Source organism: Phaethon aethereus (assembly GCF_964289735.1).
Source record: "Phaethon aethereus genome assembly, chromosome: 13".
Classification (NCBI taxonomy): Eukaryota; Metazoa; Chordata; class Aves; order Phaethontiformes; family Phaethontidae; genus Phaethon; species Phaethon aethereus.
In genome coordinates this window covers 15169976-15193622 of record NC_138589.1, presented here as the reverse complement: position 1 = coordinate 15193622, position 23647 = coordinate 15169976, and positions in this window count along the sequence as shown.

Genomic DNA, 23647 nt, shown 5'->3' with positions numbered 1-23647 from the left:
TTCCATACACAGACTTGTTCATCTATTCCTTCTAGATCCTTTAGCAGTTTTCAGAATTCTGTTAGATTACCCAGAGATTTAAAAGGGATAAGTCATTTCAGTTAGTAGTATGCCAATTTTTTTTCTGCTTTTAGTTGCATGTATATTTAACTGAGTTGTACTTGAAAGATTTAGCTCAACTTCTTATGACATAACACGAGTTTCAACATGGAATCTCTGCAGATTAAGGCTTACTCAATTTGCAAATTAACAATTAACACAGTTTTCTTTAACACTGTAAAATTTTGAAAACAAACAGATCATGGGAAGTACCAACTCATCTCATTTTAACTGACACATTCACACCTTTGCTGATAGCATCTTTTGGCTAGAGAGAGCTTTCCGAAAGGTTGGGTTAACAATGCACCAGAGTTACGCTTACATGGTGATAGCTGTCCTAGAAACTGAAAAAGACAGTTTCTTGAGCAATTTAAGACAATAATGTAGCATTATATATTCTAGCTTCTTTTTCAGCTTTTTTTTTTCCCCTAGTTGTTTTGCATTTTGTTTTTTTTAATTGTTTTTTTTTAATGTCTAATGCTGTTTCTGATACTAAAATAATGATAATTGGGTAAGTTTCTGGAAATTCCATTGCATTAACTGTGGCATAAACAAAGCAGACGTGGTCCAAAAAAAGTTCTACTTTTAGCCAGACAGTGGAAAAAGTTACAGAAGTTCTACTGATTACCTTAGTAAACAAGATGTGGCTTACCCTGCAACAGTCTTAAGTTTTATCCAAATCCACTTCAAATTCAGGGACAATCTTTCTGTCGAACAGTTGAGCATTCCCCAACAAAAAACACACTAACAGCGTCTAAGAATGACCACTATGATCATAAATGCATATATCCTAGAACAAAAGTGAAGAGAAGAGTTACTATATTCCGGGTTTTTCATTAAGCTTTAATATAAGGTCATTAGTATCCTCAAAAGCAAAGTGAAAAATTAATGACATATTTTTCTTCAAATTTGCTGAGAAACACTTCAGCACCACTACTCACATACACAGTTCTATATTTTCAAGTGCAGAAATTATTAATCCACCCCTTATCCCCCACAATTTTAATTTGAGGCTACCTATAAGCCATAGCAACAAGTATTTCTTTCTTAGCCTCTTCAGCCAGAAGTCCAGCAATTTCTAGCTGTGGCGGACCAATATGCGGTTCTGTCTTACACATTTCACGGTTCCGAGGAACCCACACCTTTTTTGGTACAATGACTTGAATATGCCTCGATATGGAGTGGACCCCAGAGAAGACCGAAATATGGTGCAGGTGCAAGGACCTGTTCCCGTAAAGCAGAGATACAGTGCAGGCGCGATGACCGGTTCCTGCAGAGCAGAGATACGGTGAGAGGAGACACTGAGGCCTGCAGATGTGCTGTTGCCTGTTGCATCAGCCTGTTGCATATGCATGAAGTTTCTTGGAATCAGACAGAGATTGTGGGACTCTGACTGTAAAACAATGACACCATCAGAAGCGAAAATGGGGACCCCCAACCAAGGAGTGTCAAGAGGACCGGGATGTCAAGATGTGTCAAGTGTCAAGATGCCGCTGGATCCACGGGTGGTGATATCTTCTTTGCTGTGTCTCTCTCTCTCCCTCTCTCCTCTGTCGAAGCCTAAAAGATGTGTTGCAGGGGACTTGTTTGTTAGAGTAGTTGCTGTTGAGTCATTTATGTAACCTCATGCCTTGCATTTTGTATTATTAAATTGTTAAATTGGTTGGCTGGTGTCGTTTCACCTTAATTCATTCCAGGGGGATCAGGAACTTGGTCGTTGGTCTCACTGGGAAGGAGGTGATCCTGAACGACTCCTTTTCGGGCTGTGACACCAGCAAGGCTGAATCTTTGGTTCATACCCCCACAATCCAAAAAGTAGCATTTTTTTCCCAGTGAATATTACAGAAAAAAGCTTAAATCATAAGCATCTTGTCAATTCCTAAGTGATAAATTGTACAAACGCCTATTAGAAAGAGCAAAACCACTGTGTCTCCATCTTGGGTCATGCAAATAGCTTCACAAGAGGATCCACTTGCAGAAAAGAAATACGCAGAAATGTCTTAGCTTGTTTCAGTTCATTTCATTTGTTTTCTTTTTTTTTTTTTTTTTGACCTTCAAGTGCCATCACAGGGAACAAGTACAAAACACAGAACACTAATTAGGATACTCCAACCACTCTTAATAACTCTTAATAAGCAGTCTTCCTGTACTGTATGATTCAGCACCACTGTATGAAAAAATCCTTCAGTTTTTGGGCAATATTCCATCATATTATGCACATTTGTCACAATGCCCTTGCCAACAAAAAACTTACCATTGCCTCTGCCAAAACTCAACACAATGTTAGGGTTACTTTTAGTCACTTAAAACAAGACTAATTTATTTTTTACTCATTAACAGTTTATTCAACTTTAATATAGCCTAAATCAACAATTGTGGGAACTCTGTTGTTGTTTGTTTTTAATGCTTTAGGCGCTATCAGGATTTACTGTTCACATTTGAAAAAAACGTTAAGGTGCTCTGGATAATTTTTCCTCTGGAAATGTACATTTACAATTAAAATTAATTGCAACGATTAAACACCAACACTTTGCCTCAATTATCTGAGCACTCACACTAGGAAAGAGAAACAGTAAAATATTTATTTGCAAGATTTAGAGAACATTATTTTTGGCCTTAGTGAAGTGTCTGAAACTTGGAAGCAAGTGGCTTTTTGAAAATATCAGGATACAACAAAACTATGAGCATCAGTCCCTTGAATGAAAGTATTTCCCTCTTTTGCCCTTTCTTGATTCATAAGATTTTTTAAAGAGGAATATAGCATTAAAAATCCCCAAAACATTCTTACCAGTTAGAAATTCTATGCAGCACACATAGGTTTAACACTTCACTGTTTTGTAAAAGTTGTTTTTTTATATGAGGGTCGAATGCTGTGAAATTCAGTAACATTTCTCAAGTGCTTGCATAATTATTTTGCATGGCATACATGGAAAACATTAAAATGCAACTTCAACACATTTATACATGCTGCTCATTAGCAAACCCATAAATTGGTTCCAACTCTCTGTTTTGACATGTCCCGGCTAAAAGTTCTTGAAATGGTGATGATAGCCTCCTAAAACTGGTCATCCCCATTTTCAACAGGATCAGTGGTTCAAGTAGCTACTTGAACTGTACAAAGCGAATCTGCTAGAACTAAACAGAAAAACCAGAAGTATTTAATAGCATGGGTTTGGATTCCCATGTGTCGTGGGATCTCTCTAGGTAGCCCATTCTTGCTTTTCAGAGACACAGTAAGATTCCATTATCTAGGGCATAAATAGTGAGTTCAAAATTGTATCACAAGTTTAGAATGATTGCAGTTTAATATTTGCAGAACCACACAAGGCATTGAAGTTTCCCTGGCTCTCTTACCTCCAAAGTTTAATCCAGTCTAGCTGATAAAACACCTTTTTTTCTCTGGGTTACATTAATATCCCAATGTTCATATTAACTCTAAATTCACTTATAACAGTGATAAAAATACACTACTCCAAAGAAGTAAACATAAGTAAATAATTAAGTAACTTTCCAGCCTAAGACAATGTCTTAATTTTGCCTGTGCCCATTTCTGCTGTCTCAAATGGGGAATAGAATACAATTCATCTATGGAGTTTTCAAGAAGCAAATTAAAGCAAGAAATATCTCTATTTTTCAATCCTGGTAATACTTTATTTAATTGTAATGAGCTTGAATTAATTCAGACTTTTGCCAACAAAACATTGTGTTGTATTGACCAAACACAACCAACCAACCTCGATATGTAGGTCTACTTGATTTCACATCTGATGAATGCAACTCATTTTCTCTACTGCATTAGTGCCAAATAAGCAAACATCTTTTTGCACCGTAATAATTAGATCTATACAGCACTGTTATACAGTATACAGTACCACCACTATGACTTTGAGGTTTTGAAATAGTCAAACTGTGTCATTAAAAAAGGTTGGCATAGAATTAATTTTAAAAATGCTACAACTCACCTCAAAACTACTTGGTCATGAGGAGAGAAAAGGCTATATAGTATGTAAAATCCTATAATTAAATAAGCATGAATCAACCTAGCAGTTAGGCTGTTAACAGTTTCATCCTCTTGGTTGACAGACTTGGGAAACATTATATATTATTAATATGGCTGACTAATTTCTAATTAGGAACCCATTAGGAGTTCTAACAACCATAGATTTTGATGGATTTGCAGTCAACCTGGCACCCCCCAAAAAAAAAAAGAAAAAAAAAAGAAAAAAAAAGAAAAATTACTAGGTGACCTCTTGCATGGGATCCCTCCATCTGTCCATTATCATTTAATGCCACTCAAATCCAGATTAAAACTTGAAAAAATGCAGTTTTATTTTGATCTAATTTCCTAGGTGCACAATAACCTCTCACCTTCTTCTGTGGACTTCGCACCAGAGGATCATGTTAGTTTCTCTTCATTCAAACTGTTTTTTCTTAATTAAGAAAAAAAAAGCAAGGTATTTCCTGGCTTACTAGAGTTCACTCATACATCTAAGTTTGACTGTATACCCTATGATAAAAGCACATATTAAATCTTATGCATACGGTCTATTTGTAAAATGGAAGAATAATAATTTACATTAGTGGGATCTGAGTTCGGATGAAAAGACAACACAGTTTCATTGAATATGCAATGAAGCTCACAGAAAACAAATGCGTTTCACATAAGGTGATGTGAGGCTACAATAAGGCAAAAAAACTGACATGAAATATGAAGAAGCTGCTCAAGGCCTTGTTCACCGAGATATATGATAATAGCATCGCTCTTCCAGAGAGATGGAATACTGAGTTAAACAGTATCTATTTTTTTTCTTTTTTGTTACTTAGCTCATAAAAGCCAAATGAGTCTGACGGAGTCTTGAATAAGTCTTACTGGATTTGTTCATATCACCAAGTCAGCATACAAATTCAACACGTGGTAGTTTCTTTTCTGAAAAAGGTATAGCAAGAGTAACAGTGCAGCATTGGCAAAAGAAAGATTGCAAATATTTATAAAGTTCAGTTTGCCCTGTGCTGAAGAGACAGCAGAACTTTAAGTAAAAGAAGATGTAGCAACTTAAAAAACACCCAAATACATTTTATGTAGTAAATGGTAAGTCTAAATGGAACATCTCCAGAATCAGTAAGACTGAAGAGATGCTTTGACATAATCACATATTGCTAGAGAAGACAGTCTCAAGTATCTAGGTGCATATTTATAAAGAAGATTTGAAGGCTTTTAAAAACTTCACTGCTCATCAACAAACCCCTGCTTCTTTATAAGTCTTATTTCAGATGCTCTAGCTCCTAAGTACATTGAGGTGCAATTTCCATCATTTTACAGTTGTCACTTTTGTGGGTTGGCATGAAATTCAGTTTTGTAGTAGAATTAAGTACATACAGGAAGAAATTCCAAACTTTCACAGAACTGGATTCCACAGACTGATCATTATTTTGTGCCCCAATTTGAATAAAGCATGCATCAAATACACAAAAAAGACATACCGGGAAGAATAATGCCAATCTGGTAAAGAGTAAGTACCTACAAAAATTGATCTAGTGCTTTTTGTCTCAAGCCTGTGGATAGTCACTGGAATAAAATGGACTGAGTGGCAGCACAGCTTTCAGCTCAGTCAAAAATGGCTTTTTGTAGATAATAATTGGATGCCAAGTCGCTGAAAGAAGGCATGTTTTAATCAAAGAAGAAAATTTCTCATGAGATTTCAATTCTGAAATTAAGCAAGAAGCTCATGTATTCTCCTGTGTTTGCAAGCTCTACTCTGTGTACCTGTAATCCCACTCAAAGTAGCAAAGGAAATGTCTCTTATTGCTTTTCTTCACTCCCCACTCAGCCCCTGTGGTATACACAAATTCCCTTTTCTTCCCCTCCTCTTCCAAAATACCAAAACCAGGTTGTTTTGTTTTGTTTTTTAAGAGTGATAACACCTGACTCATACTTAAAAAAAAAAAAAGCAAAACAAGAAAAACCAAACCCACAAACCCCAAAGCAAAAACCACAACACAAAACTAAACCAAAAAAACCCCAAGAACTAATAGTAATTTATGTAGTAATTTTTGGAAAAGCTCATTGCACTAATAATAACTAATCAGAGAATCTGACTTTATTCTATATTTCATTAATAGAAAGAATTATTTGGGGTCTTATACACTACCCTATAATGAACCTTTTAAGCAAAGTATACACTATAAGCACTGAAGATGGCTACATCATGTTAGCCAGCAAGTGAGCTGTTCTCAAGATTCTCTTCCACTAAAATGAAAGTGACACTGTAGACAGCCCTGTTTCTAGAACATACTATAACATACTATATTTTATCACTAATTCCTTTAGAGATCTTGGACTTGCAATGAGAACCACAAAAGTAGTCATTTATGATTAAGTTCAAAAACCCTACAAAAATATACATTATACGCAAATTTATAACTCATGTATACGTTTGCATCTTCTTTGGAAGAGAGAAGAAAATGTTAAATGTTTATAAAAAAGAGGTACCATTGAAAATTAAGAGCCAAAGCAGGATTGTTGATCAAATTTCTCAGTGTTTCACTGCCTTAAGACATTTCCATGTCCTTTAACAACTTAACTTCTATGTTACTATTGCTGTTTTAATTTTCACAGCAGGACTGTCTAGATTTCAGGAGCAATCAATGTTTGGTATCCACTATTACTCCCATTCAGTCACTAGCATTGGAAAATTTGGTCAGTAGCTTGTCCAAATCTAAGAGAACTGCAATTAAATTACTATGTGCTCTTCTACCAGTTTTACTATCTTTTCTGTAAAATGAATACACTAAGTAATTTGATAAATTATTATCTAAGTGATAGACATCAATTGCCATGGATAGAAGATTTATATACAGCTCTAGTCTGCAATGCATGTGAAAGACCCTCCTTCCCTTGCTCATGAAATAAAACTTTCTTCTGTTGCAACTTCAGTCAGAACTTGATTTTAAATATACCCTTTCGTATTTCATTAGTGATATTTTTATTTTTCATTCCAAACACTGCCTCCCATAGATGCTTAATTATTGCTCAGTGTGTTGTAATTCTTTTTTTTTAAACATATGAACAACATTAGTTTCCCACCTGATTCTGAGGCCACACTTCTTTCCAATGACTTGGGCACTACAGTTCCCTTTTCTCTCTTGCATGAACGTAGGCCACACCTTTGTTTTTCCAGTTCAGACAATAAGCTGAAACACTTCAGTCTCAAGAAACGGTCCTGTACTGAGGAAATATTACTTTATTGCACTTTCCTTCCTTTAAAGAGACTGAGAGCTATAGTAATCATTACTTTAGAAGATATTTTACCCTCAGTCAAGGTATACAAACAGAAGTGGTATGAGATCATATGTGAAAACATCCTTTTCCGCTCTCTTTGCTGAATCATTGGCAGGAAGAACAACATGCTCTTCAACACTGCTGAAGAATATACATTTCAGAAAAAGAAAGAACAAAAATCCAGCCACTGTTAACTTTCTGTCTTAATAAACCATTGTGGAGGAGCCTAGGTAAAAACAGTAATAGAAGAAAAAAAGACCTTAAAGGTTGACAAGCTGAGTAGTATGAAGTTTTCTTCCTGTAGAAAAATCAATTTCTAAAAAGCCAAGAAAGCTGAAAAGATAGCAGACTGATGAGAGAAAGGAAAATTAGGATCTCATTGCTAGGCAATAGTGTTTTCACTGACAGCTGTTTTCTAAAGATGATAAAGATGGGGTAGATAATATATATTTTGAAAATATGTTTTCCGTTTTTACCTCAGATTGCCTAAATTCACATAATTCACTCTGATTTACAAATCTGTATTGTTCTTCAAGTTTAAGGATGAGGGAGGTACCATCTAGAAATCCACTACTGCCACTTACAAACTAACCCCTCTCTCTCTGAAACTGAAGTTACAATATTGCGTTGCAAGTCCCATAAGCATTCAAGAGGCATTTTAGATATATTCAGTATGGAGACTAGTGGCTTTACGGAATCTCCAACATCCTGAATGCCACTATAAAAGCTAAGTGCGTAAGTAAGACACACATATATGTTCATATATATGCATAGCTTTTCAAAAGGAAGACATAGAAAATTAGTAATATATCATATTTTGAAGTTTGACAGCTCTTCAAGATCAAAAGAAAAAGCAGTGTTGTTATTGTACTGGTCACCAAACAAGTAAGACAACAGTACCCTAAACATTTGCCTAATTTTATTTCACCTTAAAAGAACTAACAACAGACCACACACCAAAGAAATACCAGATACTGTTGCAACTCCCACTTAGAAATATTAGCCTTTACCTCAGATTTATGAGGGAACATCTCCTTGCCTCTCAAATCATCACTCTAGCTTTAAGGAAGGTTTCCACATATTCTTGGCCTCAACACTAGACAGTCTTCTCCTTTCTCTGATGGGTGTTACCAATAAAATGCATTTATGCTCCCAAGATCACATGCACATGGAAGAGGAAAGGAATTGAAGAAAACTGTTCCTTCATTTTGCCCAAATTGCAGTTTTTTTACAAGAGAGGTTTGTGAAAAGTCAGGCTCAAGTGTTAGTTTTATTTCACTTACTATATGCTCTAGGATTTATCATGTATCGGGAGACATCAAGTTTAAATCTTCCTTATGAGGAGTAAACACCTAGAGGTAGACATGAATAATATCATCTTAACCTTCAGTTCACCACTTAGGCTTCTCTCTGGTTCTCACTTGCCCCTTTGCATTTTTATACACAAACATATATATATCTAAACTAAATACATATATACATACATAGCTTTTACATGTATATAAACTATCATAAATTAATACGATAGCTACATACGAATGAGCTGAAAAGATTGCTGCTAACACTGTTACCAACCACTACGACAATAAAGATGACAAGCTAGAAGCAATGAAGGCAAGCTGTTGGATTACCCTCCCCCTGTTTATAGAAAGGCTATTTAGAGTTATGGCTGAAAACCAAGATCAAAAAGAAGAGTAGCTCTTCGCTTTCCCAGGTTTGGTTTCTCTCCCCTGCTGCCCCTCCCTATTGTAGAGCTTTCATTCTCAGCAGATCAGTCATGATTCACAACAAGGGTCATGACACAAATTACCACCTGGAATCGGAAACATTTTAGAAACCCTGCCACAAGATCCCCTCTGGGCCACATACAGCATCTTTGTGGCCCTAAAACATCAGTACTTTTTGTGCTTTATTCAGTACAAAGAATTTGAAATAATGCGACGGTTATATTACAGCCCACAAGAATGGTATTGTTCCCAAGGTAAGCTGAGGGAAGTGTTGCATGCATCCATCCATGGCTATCTGGGAGAGCCTGATGGGATAGTGTTAGAGGACTGCTTACAGAGGAAGAGGCCAAACCTGAGAGAACACTGGTTATACTGCCTTTCTGGAGTATCCCAGGAGTAAACTATTCCTAAGCTGAAGCTTTTAACTGAAAAGACAGACATAGCAGTCCAAAAAAGACCTAACAATCAAACAGTGCCAGGCTCACTTTCTGGCTGTCTTTCTTTTGATGGTCATAGTCTCTCTAGCTGTGAGGTAGGCTGCACATGAAGTCCAACAGCAATTGGTCTTAAAATAGCTACTTCAAGGGCTACTGTATTTCACCACAAGCCCCTAAAGAGCTAATCCCCCTGGCAGTCTGGGAAAAGGTGATGAGGAAGTGAGAAATTACTTTCAGACAAGATTATTTCCTTTTCTTTCTTATGTTCTTCTGTTTCTCCTACCACAGTTTGCAGATTTGCAAAAAGAAATCAGAAAGGGTCACTTGGGCCAGGGGCCAGAAACTTGTTTCTTTTCATCCATAGGGTTCTTCTCAGTCTTTCATCTCCAAAAAACAAAAATATTATAGAAGTCTAGAGTGATAGAGTATCTATAAAACTTGGGAAAAATCTTTTCTACCACTTAAGACTGTGTTTATTCCTTTAATGACACAGTCACAAGGGCTTTTCAAACATCTATGAAACCTAAAACAATAATAAGTATATAAAAGATGCCCTAGTTTTAAAGGCTGAGCACACACAGCTCTCGAGGTAAATATCCAGTCACTTGTTTGGGGTATAAGGACTTTCAAATACTTTGAATTTTTGCTGGCTTTTGTTCTCATTAACACTGGGGAATATCAGCTCCATGGCATAAGAGGGAACTAGTGAAAAAAGATAAAAGATAGCTTTAGAGAGGAAAAATAAAACTGTGATACAGGGTCCTGTACTGCACATACCAATATGAGATATGCACATCCAAATGCCATTAATTTTGTGGTAAGGTTCTTGAACAGAATAACAGAATTGCGCATGTTATGAGTGGTTTAAATTTTTTTTTTTTTCTTTAGAGCTGTCCAATTTCTCCTGTGCTTGATTTTTCTGCACTAACTATATTGGTTTAACAGATCCTAGACCAAAAGGACATTTAGTTAACTGAATGTAAAATACACTCCCATGCATCAGCGTTCCACTACCATCTCATACCTAAATAGTACTAGAGAATCTTGAGCATTCTGGAGAACAACAGGATGACTCAAACAGATGAAGGAGACCAAGGCAGGGGTCCAGTTAACACAAACAAATCCCCCCAGGTCCTCTGTAATTTTGTTTGTGAACCAGATCAGCAGAGAATATGAAAAAGTATAGTCTCTGCTGATTTCTGTCTCACACATCTATAAAATTTTTTAATTTTTTTTTTTTTACTATATCATTATTTTTTAATTTTTACACGGTGTATCAGATGACCACATCATGTGGTCCAAGTTTACAACAAAACTGTAGATCTCATTCACAGTGCTGACATAATCAAGAAAGTCTGTTCAGGTTGCAATAACTTGCATATCCTGCCAGGGTATTTCAAAAAAGATGCAAGAAAACTGTTCCCATGCTCAACATCTAATATTAGCCTAGAACAATGACATAGTCTAGACCAAAGTCTGCTTGAATTGGTTTCTTCACTCATGAACAAAACTGAGTTTCTATTAAAAATGCTGTAAGCCCATACAACACATTTTTGTGTCTTTTGGTAAAGGACCCTCTTCTGATACAGAATTTTTAACACACTATAGTCCTAGAGGCTGCTCTAATGATAGCACCTTCACAGAGGTCAGTATCTTATCAATCTGGCAGAATTATCTAATCAAATCCCTAGGAGTTATTAGGTAATTTTTTTTTTTTAATCATGCAATCTCTTCTCCATCCCTCCTCAAAAATCAGTGATGTCTAGACCACAAAGAACATAGTTTTCTGACTTTAAAAATCTGCATCTTTGAGAAAGAAAATGTTTATTAAAATATCTCTCACTTATTTTCAAAAATCATTACAAATGAGGAACAGATGTGGGATAGACTGGTGGGGGAAGAAGAAAGCAGAATAGACTTTTATATACTTGTCACTCTAAATTACAGCCTTATGACACAAGCTCTCAAGCACTAAGTTACAGTGGTCATATTTTAATGGAAAAGCATATAACCTGGTATTTGTGTGTGTGCATGCTCTGCACACAAAGGAAGGTACTTTTTAACAGGAATATTCCCATAAGAACTACTTCCCTCTGATGAAGACAGATTATTGAAGAGAGTAGTGCTTTTTTTCTCCAACACAAAAAGGAGGAAATTTTAGTATTCATCCATGTACACGATTGTGTGCACAAACAAACACAACACATTAATCTAGCAGATGTACTAAATGACTTTGTGGTTAAAATGTCATTGTTGACTTACTACATGCTGTCATCACTGAAGCAAACAGCACAACCAAATCTAACCAGGGTCAGACTAAATCCTGTACTCTTAACTCATTATCTTAAGCAAAATAAGACACAGTCTTTTAATTTTGATCTGTCTTGGACAAAAAGGTTATGCTGTTTAGGTTCACACAAGAGTTTCTGGTGCTCCTGCAGACATAAATACATCCTATAGACACATTTATATTAAAAAGCAGCTAAATAATACTCATAACCTACAAGATAGAGAATAGCTGGATCCCTCAAATAGAATGAGTACGATGTATTTCTTAAGACCTTGCCTATTATTTCTAGTTTGCAATGATTTCCGCAAATGGAATCTCTGTAATATTAATTATTTAGAGAAAGCTGGGTTGAGGACCCTTTTTTCAGGATAAGTTTCACAATATATAACATGCAATATTAGGAGATTCAATGTTAATTCAGATACATAAAATGAAGGTTTACATGAACAAACTGTTAAGATTCAATGTGCCTCAAGCTTTTAGTACAAAATAAGATTAAATTGGTACTTTACTACAATGCAATGCACTAATGCTGAGCCTAGACTATGAGAAGCCAAAATTCTAGTGAAGCTCGTGGGCATGTAAACTACCATTTTCCCTGCTATATATAATAAGCTTCTTTAAGACTGAAGGCGACTGAAATAATTAATTATTGCCAAAACACCAGGACAGCCACAGTAATTGCAAAGCGTTCTCAAAAAGCAGAAAGGAAGAACCAGGTTTGGAATGGATATCAAATCCCAAGGCACTTAGATGATTTTGGCCTCAGCAGCCTATTATGCTCAACTAAATTCATAAGCCATGAATTTAGACTGTCTGCAACCTTTGTGCCAGTGTAGTGGGATGGCTCAGGGACAACACGCTGATCATTTACACACTATTATTAGACAATATCTGGGCTAAACAAGCCAGTACTGAATGAGAATTTTTCCACCCCTACCAGGTCTGAGTGGTATGTTAATGAAAGAACATGCATGGATAGAATTTGCAGAAGCAGCAAGAAGCAAAGTGTCCAGAGGAAAGGGAGGATAGCTGGTTGTCACAAAGTCTCATTCAGGAAGAGATGTAGTATAATTGCTTATGATCCATAAGAACTATTGCCTACCTAGAAGTTACAGAAGGTGTTAACCACATTTTACATTCTAGCCCCATGTATAGGCTTCCTCTGGCAGTATGCGCCTTCCAACAGTGGAAACTGCAGCAACAGCCTTGAGATTTCCATGTTTATTATCCCTTTTCTCCCATACATCATGGATCTGTTGAGACCTATAGCAGCCACAGTACTAGCAATTTCCCTATTTTTGGATGGCCCCAAAACCCGCATTCATTAACAGAGTTTGAGTACTGTAAAGCCTTTTAATTTTCTGGGAAGCTGGTAAACATGATTCTCACAATCTTTCCCTCTTTTTCTCTGCAGAAAGCCAGAAAAAAAGCCTGCGCTATGCCAAAGGAAAGAAGAGGAGAAACACACCAACAGTCCTCCCTCCATCTTTCTTGCTGCTCTGTTACTATTGCTCAGATCTGGGATCAGTATAATTACAGCAGTTTCACATGAGCAATTTTGTCTAATAATGATGAAGATGGCATTAATGCTATAAAACTGCTGCCATCGCGCTAGGCTGACCTCCATACCTCTCTGGAGGAAAGAACTAAAATATACTTCTTCCTCTTAAGCCACAGCTCATCTTTGAAATTCTTACACTGCATTAGTTTACAGTACATTGTGCACATTCTAATCAATAATATTCAATGCCACATTTTGATGAGAATTAGTATTTACACATGACTTCACAATTAGATTCAGTTGCAAACAGAGCTGAGATAAAGAAGTACTCTGCTTGGACAGTAAATACATAAAATTTAGTTACCCTGTACCAACATATGCTAGCACGTAGGATGCGACCAGAGCCAATAAATCACCTTAAATCCCATGTACTGTTTAAAGATTTATGATAAAGCAATCCGCACTGGCTGCCTCATATTGAATGCCATCAAGTAGAATGCAGTCTCCAGTACATAGTATACAATGTACAAAGAGAATTGAATTAGAGCCATCAACTATGACAAAATACAAGTCTTTAAAGTACATCGGGCTTATTTGCAATTTTTGTATCTTAAAGAGCTACAACTGTCCTATTACCAAAACAAAATTCCTACCAGATTCTGAAAAAATAAGCAGAATTTTAAGGAAAATAAAAACTCTTTGTTGAACATTAGTGTTCAAGTACTCTGAATATCAAACATGCATCACTTTCTCAACAGTTCAGACAGGAATATTTGTAGTTTTATATACTTTCAGGCTATATGGATCTTCCTTGTTTAATTGCCTTAGAACACACATCAAACACGATTGAATGAGAAAGATAAGTCTTTCCTTTTTGAGGCAAGAATCTAAATTCTGTTCAACAGGAAACTAAATCAATATGAAATGTTTCCCTTCACATCCCAATCAAAGTATCAACAACACCGGGCAAAACCAGGTGTTTTATAACCTGTTTTATTGTCTCTTGATGTATAAGCACCATTGTTATCAACTGGACACATTCCTCAAGTCTCTGCAACATCACAGCCCCACAACCATTTGATCTACAGGTATAGTTGTGACAAAATATGAGAAGGTTGATATATTTGTCAGGCAGAGAGAGAATGTGGGGAAAAAAAACACCTGGAAAATTATAAAATATCATTGAGTTTCTTGTATATTTATCTTTATGCTTTAATCCTACCAAGTAAATAACTTCATTATATTCCTTTTACTAGAAGTTGAATTGCAATTTGTACACATATTAGCAACCTCTAATGTAAAATAGTGGTTTATTATCAATTGAAATTGAGATAGAAATATTTTGGATTTAACTCTAAACAAGCTCCACTGGCTACATTTAATATATCTGAGCTGAACAATAGTAATTCCTATAAATACTAAAAAATATTTTCTCCACTCTGAAAAATGTCAGGTAAATTATTTGCTAGGCAGACCAAGAGGTTAAGAAAGTCTGTCTTATACCTCTGTGACAAAAGCAAAAGACATTTCTTCATGCGTTTTCCCAGACTAATACATGCCTGAACACAAAAATAATTTAGATGAGGAAAATTTACAAAAGAATATCTTTTAAGAGGCTACATCTATAATCCACTAAACAGAATGAGAATTTCCCCACTGAGATCACAGGACTCTAAATCTAGCACAATACATTAAAAACCCCGAGTGTATTTAACTTTGGTTCTCTGCAACAAATGTACAGAAAAACCTCTTTCAATCATTAGAAGTGAACATGCCTACTTCTACTTGTTACCATGCCAATAATATGTTCTTTTATTTTGGACAGCCTGGACTTCAATAAGATCGAGACAGAAAGCAGTATAATCACTTTTCTGAATTTCTATGTATGTGTACACAATATCAACTATAGCAAATATTTCATAACTATCACATGTACTTGTATTAATGACAAAGATGAAAATGCATCAAACAGAATATAAGCTCAGTCAGGGAGTCAATCAAAAAAAGCTTATGCTAGGACATAAAAAAAATTGCAAAAGGAATCTGCAATAAAATAAAGCATTATTTGTTTCTGGGCTTCCAGACGATATTGTTCTCCCTTCTTACTAACAATAATGGATTCCAATATAGAAATTTTTTTTTAAAAGCACATGTCCCTTCTATCTTCCACTGCTGTGAGTTTTGTTGATATGGCCATGATGTCTTTAATTTTTAAGAAAAATTCTTCCTGAAATAAAATGAATGAGAATGGGATCCTCTGCACAGAAACTACTTTACAAGAAAAGTGCAACTTCTACTGACAGTTGTTACATTAGGATATCAGGTTTGGGTTTATGGGCCATACACTTTTTATAGTTTACTTTTAATATTATTTGTACATCAATAAAAAGTGTAAATACAGTTGATTCCCCTTAGTAAAAGTGCAATTCTCTTAACAGCTGGTTTGGCATTTTTTATACTGTAATGTTTAGTAAAGAGAAGCTTTAGGGTCCAAATTAATCTAAGTGGAATTGATCTGTAGGCAACAGCAAATGTAAAGGCATGGCTAACATTTCTGCTGCTCATTCTTTAAAGATAAAATATTTGTCCAGGCAGAATCTTGTAACAAACTTAATTCTGAGCTCATGCACTGAATAAAAAATAAACAAACGTGGAAGCAGGTAGAAGAAGGTAAGTTGCTTCAAACGTCTGATGTTCTATCTTTAAAGTTCTATAGTACTGAGTTCTAGCTGTTATGAAGAGGAAGATAAAACTAAGAAAGAGTTACGAAGTGTGCAGCCAGTAAGGGGAGGAGAGAGGAAAGCCTAGTAAGTAATAACATTTACTTCACAGAACCTCCACCTTCTAAAGACACCTATCACTACCACCTAATTAGACCAATCAACACATTCATAGTCATTGCTATGTATTACACACACGTGCACACAGACATCTGTATGTGTGTCTGTATATATATATAGCATATTTACATGCGCATGCAAAACAAGTTTAATACTCTTTGATTGTGCACCATTTAATTTTTTTCTGTATTTATTATTAATATAAAAATTTTGTGCTTGCTGAAACAATACCACTGTCTTCTATTTTTTACACTTTTTTTTATGCTGGGGAAATTGTTTTCTTTAGGTAACTATTTCCTGACTCTGTGTGTCTTTTTTTTTTTAATCACAAATGATGCATATTACACCCAAAAGGCACGTGTTATGTGACTGTATCTAGCTTTGCAATATGTTTAGGTTTTGTTCGCCATGCAAATTTTTCCTTATATTCTTGTAGAACAGCAAGAATAAGAATGGCTTCCCTTGGAAGACATTTCCAATTTTCTAGCTTGTTTCAGGAATACTGAATATAAAAGGAGTTCACTTTCCCCAAAGACACAAAGTACTACAGTTATAGTTGTTACATAATTTCAGCATTCTCTGACCTCTTCTCAAACTAATAAATGGAGATGAGGAATAGAACATAGAGCATCAGCCCTTTAGTTTCCACTTTGTTTCAAAAGGACGAAAACGTTCCTAGAGTTTCAGCTACCTTACACAGTCACGTTAATCACTTGAGTATAGAGAGTTACCTCCTTGTGACCAGACAACAATCAGAGCCCAAATATGAATCACAAGCATGCTCTTGACTCCTTGAACCTGAAATTTTATAGTGTACTGTTTGTCTTGAGAATAAGAATCATAAAATGACTTACTGGATAATTACAGCTTAAGAAATGTGTTAAAAGCACAAGCTGTTTAAGGACAAAAACCCTACTTGAATTCACAACTTATTTACTGTAAATGTTTCTGCTCTAATCAGTAAGCATATTAGAAATCAATGTTGGAACATTGAAAAAATTTTACCCAAGAGATGGAAATTTCCTGGGACAGCTCAAGACTGCAGAATAAGTCTTGCAACTAACTAAGGACCACCATAAATCTTTGCACATTTCACTTAGTTCAAGAAACACCTGTTGATACTGCCGCAAGCAGCAAGTATGGGACTGGCTAAACATATGTGCTTCTTGCAAACCCTTTTGCAAAGCAGAACTGTGTCTATGGAGTTATGCTGATTATTGTTTTAGCAATAAGTTAAGTTCGTGTACATTTTTTTTTCCACAAACACATCCCACATGAAACAATTCAAAATGGAGTAATTTGCCTTAATACACTTCTCTCCTAAAGAACAAACTCCGTGGCGGTTGTTAATTGTGTTGCTTAATGTACCTGTAAAGCAAAAGACAGGGAGATGCTACACTAAGAACCTGAAAACTGGCAGTGACCTGATCACAGTCCTTTTAAAACAAAACAGGAGCTTAACCCTGCTGAGGAAGTTTAAACTAAGTGCTACATTACTGGTACCTGTAATATAATGAATCATGTCTGAACAGAAGATATTAGGCAATAGAACTGAATATGCAACATTTTTCTTAAGCACCGGTTTTACTGTGCTATTTGAAATATATAGTTTAGCAAATATGCAGATATTACAACAAACAATGATGGAAGACAAAGTATTGTCTAGGTAGGATGCTAGCAGTTTTATACACTGTTTTTAACATGTTAAGTAATGCATAATGCACTTATTCATATTTGTTTTAGGATATTCAAATACAGAACACTAAAACCTGTCAGTCAGAGAATACATGATTTTTCTTCATTACATGGAGTTTTTAATGAGAAACTTTCATGGCATTTTTAGGGACATGCTTGAAGACCAAACTATTTCTTTTTCTCAAACACAAATATTCATTTTGTGGATTGATAAAACCCAAAGTCTTTCTTCAGTATGAGACCTTAAAAAAAAATTGTTTAAAAAGTTTGATAAACATTAAGTGTAACTGTGGAAAAACAATTATATTTCTAAAGAACACTGCCAACACTCCCCCAGCACCTCCCCTCTACAAAAAATTCTTTAGAATGGAAGAGTTGATTTAAAGTGGGAGGCTATACCTTTATTAACTTTTATCACACAAGCAGAGATATTACACTGAAATGTTTTTACTTGGTTCAATATGCTGCTAACAGTGTTCCAAGCCAAATAAACATTGTACTGCCTAGGCATTCTGATAGGTCTTTCACTGAAAAAGGGAGGAAGGCAAGCACAGAAGAGCTATCTTAATCAGAGAGGATTTAAAATAAAAACTTTTTTTGTTATTTTAATAAACCAATATTGCCTATTACATCCTTAATCTCCTGTATTACACTGGAAGTAAACTACCAGTGTTAGCTGAAAACTGTGACAAAAACACAAATCCAATATAAATAAGAAACGTACAACTTCCTACTCCACAGGAAGGCTGGCTCTAATCATCAAGGCTGCTATGAAAAAGATTACCTTGGCAATTGAGGTTCCCAAGAAAAATGTATTCCTGATGCTGCATATTAGCAGTTGGACAGATGCACAGTACCTTGGGAATATGATACCTGCACTTTAGGAGGTGGTCTCAGTCAGAATGGCTCAGCTGCCCTGTTTCCACACATACACAAAGAGGAGACTACAGATGCCTACACACTTGCACTGACAAGGGTCCAAACTCTGCCTCACACTGTTCAAATACCCAAAGAAAGGCAAATTCAAAGATTCCAAGGGTACACAGCATGAGTTTTTAAATATTACAGAATTTATAACAATATTACTAATTGTTCTCTGACACTTGAACATGTAATTTAAAAATACACATATTACTTTATGTTCTATGCTTCAAATACAACCAGTGAACTGTGCTTCTAACAGAAAGCAGAATTTTCTGCAGCAAGACACCACTGCTGTGGTATCAGTTATTTATATTTGCATGACAAACAGTTACTGGCTCTTTGCCTAACGCGTTGGTGTTGGAACATTTGGTCCAAACAGTGCGTCTGCCAGCTAAAAACTGCGCTGAATCTGTCAGGAGGCGTTGGATAAATGTGTCACCCTTGACAGGCTGCATGTGTATAATTCGAACTACAATAAGTGCAAGTTATTGACCACAATGCAGTCTGTGCTAGGATTGCACACACTTCCCACACAGACATAAATAGTGACTGCAGCTATAGACCCATTTCTATTTTCTGACTGAGGGTGTTGTACTGTTGCCCACCACTTCAAATACTATTTCAATTTAATGCAAGCAATCAAAGTGGGCCAAACCAGACTCTACAGTAAAAAAAAAAGAAAAAAAAAAAAAATCACAACATAAACAGGCACCCTCCACCCTCTTATCCCTGGAACTCAAAATCTGTTGCATACATGAGGACATTAAATACCATAAGCAAGTTCTCAAACCACCTTCCTCTTAGATTCTACTATGTTCACAATGTGTCACTACAGAATACCTATTCACCTAGTCAATATATGCAAAGTGAGCAGCTCGGGCAATCAAATCCTACAATCAACAAAATGAGCTACTAGAACTCTCACCAGTCACTCTTTTGCATATCTTTCGCTATATGATGCCAGATGTACTCAAATCCACTTGTTTAGCCTGTGCTGATATTGCAGTAATAACTCAGAGGCAGAGTTTGGCATAACAGTACAGGCTGTTCCATGAAGGCTGTTCTCTGCTTCACTGAGGCTCTGACCCTACTCACTTTGAACCCAGTAGGGGCTGGCTGTCAAAGAGAAAAGGAGTAAGCCCAAAGGTACCCACAGTTAGGGCAGTATCAGACAAATACTCTTCCAGTGGGATACCACAGATTTTAAGGAAAACTTATATTTGGTGCCTCACTCAAATGCAGAAAAGCATTCTTTACAAAGCAAATAGAATGAATTGTAATAATTGAAAACAGTGTGAGTTCTCACTGTTAATTTGGGGAAAGGGATCTTGAAAACTGAACAGTTACAATCTGAAGCAATGATAAAGAACTTAACAGCAATTTATATAAATACCAACCAAATGTAATAGGAATTTAACTGAACAGCAGATGGAAAGGAAAAAAGTTGTCTATGCTTTTGTAGAACTGCTTACCGTAAATTAAGCCAGCAGGGTATCTACTGAGTGACATCATACTTAGATAATAAATAGATCTCCCCTGGCAAACTTATGACCCCAAAATGTAATGCACTTTTTGAAAGCTTAAAAAAAATATATACCGTATACAATTTTTATTTGTCCTGTTCTCTGGAATACTATGAAGTGACTGACAAAATCCTGTCTTTGTATCTGTATACTACATTATGGACAATCATTCTGTCAATTTTTAAGACTTTGTTCCTCAACTTTAAAGAAGAATTAACTATATTGTACTCTTTTGTTGTTATTTTGTTTCCTTTTGGGATGCTAAACATTTAAGTCAAAAAAATGAGTGATTGTCCTTATCAAAAACAGAAGACAACTTTGGACATTTCTGAAGCATGATTTCTACTTTCAGTATGCTCACGATTACTGCAGTCACCAATACACCTCACTTCGCTACAGACAATTATGGCAAAACGATGTGTCTGCATATATTTTACTGTAATCTTCAACACAAATGTGCTTAAGCATGAGAATTAACCTACTGAACTACTTAATTATATCCATTGGAAGAAAAGGACAGTTCAGAGACTATCCTCAAGATCAGATTCACATCTCATGCAAACAGCAGTCCTGCATGAGAGCTCTGGTGTGACCTGAGCAAATTCTAGACAGGTTAGTACAACCACACAACCAAACAACTGCTTCTGCAGAAGACAGGCAAACACAGAGCTCTCTAGGTTGTCAGCCAAGAAAGAAGAAAGACTGTTCTGTCAAACAGGTGAGGACACAAGTTTTCTTCCAGACCCAGATGTGCCAGACAGAAAGCTATTGCCAAGTTTCTTGTGACTGACTGTTCCTACTTTCTCCTCCCAAAGCTACTTTTGTGAATGCTGTTCTTACTTGCTTTCAGTCAGAATGAGCAGGTTGGCTTTCAATTTCTAGACCAAGTCCCTCTGAATCCAGCTTTCTGACTGAAATGGGTCAGGGAGCTTTCAAAAGAGCAGTTGGTGCTGGTAGGGGAGAAGACGCTACAGGGGAGAACAGCAGGCTGGAGGGCATCACTTACAGGTGATAATTGCTTCCATAGGCACAACTAGATGCAGAAGAGGACATCTGTCGTTATCCTGTGACTGTTTATGAGCTCCTAGTTAAGCACATGCACAGGTGACTGAAGACTGCAATTACCACAATCCCTCAACGTACCTAACACACCTACACAGGAGTGTGACACATGTGTCCTTTCCTCTCCCACACCAACCTAAACCTCAATCTATTTTTCACAGAGTCTGTGTGGAAAACAGAGTGCAGTAAACCCAAGCCAAAGAACAGTTAAATATTTTACTGATCTTTTCACCCACATTATAATGATTTTACTTTCCATGCGATTTTAAAGCACTTTTCTGAGAATCCTTTGAGTTATTTATCATACAGTAAGGCCTACCTAGAACACCAATAAATATTATGCAGATACTGAATGTGAAAGTGCTTTGCCTATTTGCTATTGTGTTATCTGTACAGAATTGTTGAATAACAAGCAAATATGACTATCAGCAATAAAACTCATCTTTTTTGATATTTGAGGGTTCACAGAGTCTTTAAGAATGCACCATGCTCGGTATTATGCTAGCAAAATTATACTTTGCCTCTCAAACTAACATGCATTTCCATTAAACATAGCATTCTCAGCAAGATGTTTTCTCAATAGTGAATACTTTGATTGACAAAGGATTAAATTACTGCTGAGCCATTCGTTATTTATGGCTCTTAACACCTGTTAGGTGTTAAATTTATCTTGCACAGTAGAGATGTGAAAAGGTGTCTGCTCCCACTTCATTAACATCCTGTGTTTTACACCAGTGATGACATTTCAACATACAGTGGAATAAAACTGATGCCTTTTTGAATATAATACTAAGACTTTTTTCCAAATTTGTATTTAATGATTTCACAAACTTATTTTTTTTCTCTCTCTGAATGGATTCAAAGAAATAATTTTAGAAGAAAAGCAATGACAAATTTTGTGTTTTTCTTGTTGCCCTCTGCATTTTGACATGATAAAGATTTTGTTTGTACTGTCTAACAAAGTGTCTATAGACACTGCTGTTTCCTTAAATAGCAATGGAAAACAGTAATAACACATAAATGGACATTACACATATATGCCTTGAGAGTGTCAGGAAAGGATTCCCTTAAGCACTATGAATAATAAACTAAAAGGGGCTCAGTATATCTATGAAATCAAATATAGCATATAATTAAACAAAAATGTACAATCTTCCCCTGAATTTTCTCTTACCCTAAAGAAAACCATTATAATGTTGCAGTAGTACATTTAAAAACCATTGAGACTACCAGAGCATCACAGTATATTTATACAGGCAAGAAATGTTCAAATGTTTTAATAAGGTGCTGTGCAGTAATACCTGCAGCATGTTCCCAAATCACAGAGTTAATTTACAGACCTTTTATAAAACTAAATGGATTTAATAAACTCTGATCATAAATTAACACTAACAATTGATGTAAATGGCACTGTAAGTGAGATTTTACTTCAGCTCTGTTACTGTTTACAGTACTATAAAGCAGACTTTTAATGTATTACAGGCTGAAGGGCAATCTGTTTAATATGGGAAACTGATTTGAAGGCAGGGAGGTGACCTGTTTGCAGAATTCTCCTAAATCCCAGGACAATTATTAGAGAAGCACTTTATATATAATCTTGACAAAAGCTGTGGAATGTGGCACTTTAGCAATGTGCTTTCTTGAGAGATCTTATAATTAAGCAAATGCAAAGGAAAAGGGAAGTGAAAAATAAACAGTTCCTAAACAGGCATGATGATCAGAGCTTAACCCACATAAATGTGGCAGAAGATGGTCGCAATATTAAATAAGACCTCAGGAGTTAGGCTGTCCAGAAGAGGCCTCAGAGTCTTTTATGAAGGGCACATCTGTATGACTCAATCTATTCATGTTCACACTGAACATATTCAGAGACTCAATAAAATATGTATGCAAGTATTCAACTCCATAGCAATTTGCTTTGCTATTTCCTCCTTTTGAAAAATGTTTCCATCAGAACATTTTTAAGCCAACTCCAATCCACTGCTTCAAGATTCAGGACTACTACCCTTGTAACTGGAAGAACTGCGTAAAACCAGCAGGAACCCCAGACAAAACTCAAGAGTAGTCAGTTAATTTTTGTGCATGAATTTTCTGTTCTCTTTTGACGATATTTCATTTAATGAGTTAGTTGAAGAGCAATTTATTTTTCAGATGTTAAACAAAGAGATGGGCAAGGAACGAAAACCCTATTACCTTGCCCGAACAACACATAATTCTGTTTGCTTTTGAGGAGGGGCTCTCCACCAGCTACACATGAACCTGGTGTA